The sequence below is a fragment of the Phalacrocorax aristotelis genome, chromosome 3 (genome assembly GCF_949628215.1).
Source record: "Phalacrocorax aristotelis chromosome 3, bGulAri2.1, whole genome shotgun sequence".
Taxonomy (NCBI): domain Eukaryota; kingdom Metazoa; phylum Chordata; class Aves; order Suliformes; family Phalacrocoracidae; genus Phalacrocorax; species Phalacrocorax aristotelis.
In genome coordinates this window covers 42,121,498-42,124,569 of record NC_134278.1, presented here as the reverse complement: position 1 = coordinate 42,124,569, position 3,072 = coordinate 42,121,498, and the positions used below count along the sequence as shown (strand labels likewise).

The window sequence follows — 3,072 nt, the reverse complement described above, 5'->3', positions numbered from 1 at the left end:
AATGGATCAGTGATAACAGATAATTGATTTGGCTAAACAATGGATTATAGATGATTTTAATGGCAATCTACAAAAATAATCCACAACAAAACAAAACACTGAAGTTTTAATGATGGATAGTTAGCACACAGACCAAAGCTAATGAAATTAATTTTTACAAATTAATTATCTGAAAAGTTCAGAAGTAAATTATCTGTAGCTATGCTGTGATATTTTTTGTACTGTTTAATGAGTGTATGACTACATTTTCGCCTGGGGTTTATTCACAAACTGGTGAATGAGCACCCGTTATTTGTGACTGCCCCTGTGAATCATGCAGGACAATTTCTGTTCCAGAACTGGGTGACCTGCACACTGTAAAAAAAGAAGAATCCCATTTTTCTGCTCTGAAATGTTTTGCAAAAGCTCAGCCTATATTTAGTGAACATTATACCAACAAAATAGAAAGAGCTTTTAAAAGATTATCCTGAGAGAACATTTTTGTGCAAACATTTCTGTAACAAGTCACTTGGTTTTCCTGATACTCCTGCTTTCAAATATACTCATGAATAAAATCTCACTCCCCAGAGTTGTACAGACACACAAATAAGATGCCAAAGGGCAGTAAGCTTTATTGACAGGAATATTTACAAACATTATTTGGCCACAGTTACCCCCAGCTGAGCCATACACACACTGAAGCTGCTGTGTACGCAACAAGGAAGTGCATCAAAACCTTTTTAGAGGCAATTGCAGCATAAAGGAGAAGCAAGGAGAAAGGTGCATATTATATTATACATACAGATTTTAAAAAAAAAAAAAAGGCAAAAACCACTTCAAGATGACTTTCACATTCTCCGGGAAGAAACTTCTCTCTACAGACTGCAAGTTCAGCATTTTGATGTTCCAAGGCGGTGGAAACTTGGCCTGCAGGGAAATTCCTGGTGCAAGCTTCCAGTGGCAGGGAATTGTTTTTCTGACAAGAAGCAAGAAGCAATGAAGGATGTTCTTAGGCCATGAATTAGTTTCAGTTTCCTCACTGCTATCAGATACTTAAAATAAAATACTCCCAGGGTTTAAGAAAAAGGAAGAGGCAAAGATTTCCTGTAATAAAAGTAGATATAGGAATTACATCTGCATTTAACACTTGCCTATCATACATAGGTATGATTGTATGTCATGTAATTATGATTTCATACCTCCAGACTATCACCTGCTTGTGTAAGCTCATAGCCTCACTCCAACATAGTACTAATGTAAAAGATACAGTTTCTCCCTGCAGCTAAAAAGAAGTACTGTTCTGTGGCTCAAGGCATTGACTGCAGACGTTGTAGCTCCATTTCCAAAAACCCACAGAAGAATATGTTCCTCCAAGCTATCCAAACTTCATCTGAACCTGTGGGAGGAGATGGTAAGAAATGAACTAGGTTTCCAACAATATATGGACAACTCCAATGTATACCTTCTTTACATCAGTACCAAAAAACATGATCTCCCAGCACTCCCCATGCCTGCACAAAACCAGCAGCTCTTTGGGCGCTGGAGAAGAAGCAAGGGGATGCAAGTCCTCAAAGAAATTTTCTTCCCTTATGACCCTAAGATCACCAGATCATCACAGGGTCATGGGAAAACTCTCAGGCTGGAAGGGACCAATGCAAATAATGATATCTAGTCATGTATACTCAAGCACAAGGTACGACAGAAAGCAAAAGCAAACCACAAAACCATACACTGATCATTTTGTGTCATCTGCAGGCCAGAGAACAAACAAGAAAGTGGAAAATGTCATTAATTCTACTTACAAAATTACAGAGGAGTTCATATAAACAAAGAACATGGGAACACACATAACACCACACCATCATTTTTACATTTTATTTCAAGAATAAAATCATACCTGACAATTCACGCTTGGCCTGTTGCAGCTCTTTTCCTGCATCCTCAATGTCTTCTGAATAATTGACTGTGTTTCTCACCAGAAAATTGTATTTATCTTTCTCCCTTTGAAATCCTGTCCCTGTTTTTAAACTGAGGACTAGCAGAAAATATCAGCGCCCTCACTTATAAAAGGCTGCTGGTCTGCCATCTCAGGCAAGGGTATTAAATCAAGCATTCATGGATTTCAAACAACATAAGCAAATATGATCTTCTTTTCTAATTAGGTTTAGTTTCTGCTGTTTCCCCTGCTTCCTGAAAGAAACTGTGATATTTTTCTCCAGTGAACCTAATGTTGTCTGGCTGCCTCTGTCATTTTCATCCTTTATGGAGAGACTTTCCCACCTGCTAAAAGCTTCACAGAAAATGGAAGTGGGAGTTTACACATAGCATCTGCAGTATGCAAAGACCCAAAAATATGGGGTGGAATTAGGGAGCAGGAAGAAAGAAACACAAAGATAAAAGGAGGTTTTTTCTTACTGTTTTTTTGTAAATAAATAGCAACTCTTTCAGGACAGCCCAACAACTGACAGAATACCCCACATATCTCAGGTACAAATGGTCTGCCTTTTACATTTCTTATGTATAAGACAAATGATCTGTCAGATTATGCATACTCTTGAGATTTGGACAGAGCAGATCAGGGTCATATAAGAGAAAAATAGCACTAGGTACACCAAGTCATGACACTAGCTTACAATTTTGGACAAGGGGAATTGTTTTTTTGTCCATTGCAAACTTTACTGTAAGATCTTTAGTAAGTTTCCTCACCTTCCTGTGCTTCCATTTCTCATCTGTAAAGTGGGGACAATAGCATTTTCCAGGTATACTGTGAGGAAAAAATACATTAAAGACTGGGAGATTGCCCAGGTAGTACAGTGGTAGGAACATAAAGGAGCCAAAATAGAGTTTTGCTATTGAAGGTTGTCATTAAAATACTGAGTAGTACTCCTTATTAGAGCTGGCTGGAACACTTCCCATCAAATACACACCAATTTCATCATTCCGCTTTCATCAGAGCCAAAAGCTTTTAAAAAAATCTCAGTTTTGACAATGTTTTTGATGGAAAGGTTTCTTTGATCCAGGCTGGACACTTCAGTTATTTCTAGAGACAGGGGTCAGGCTTTTCAAAGCATTTATCTTTGACCCTATGGAGAA

At 38.0% G+C, this 3,072-nt stretch overlaps 1 long non-coding RNA gene across 1 annotated transcript; it reads right to left on the bottom strand.

Annotated features, from left to right (window-relative positions):
- Positions 1 to 227: 227 nt before the first annotated feature.
- Positions 228 to 2,263, bottom strand: LOC142055742 (uncharacterized). The gene is made up of 3 exons (XR_012660024.1): positions 1,877 to 2,263; positions 1,179 to 1,375; positions 228 to 1,083 (listed from the first exon to the last, which is right to left on the bottom strand). It is a non-coding gene; the product is annotated as an uncharacterized LOC142055742 (long non-coding RNA).
- Between the last annotated feature and the right edge of the window lie 809 nt (positions 2,264 to 3,072).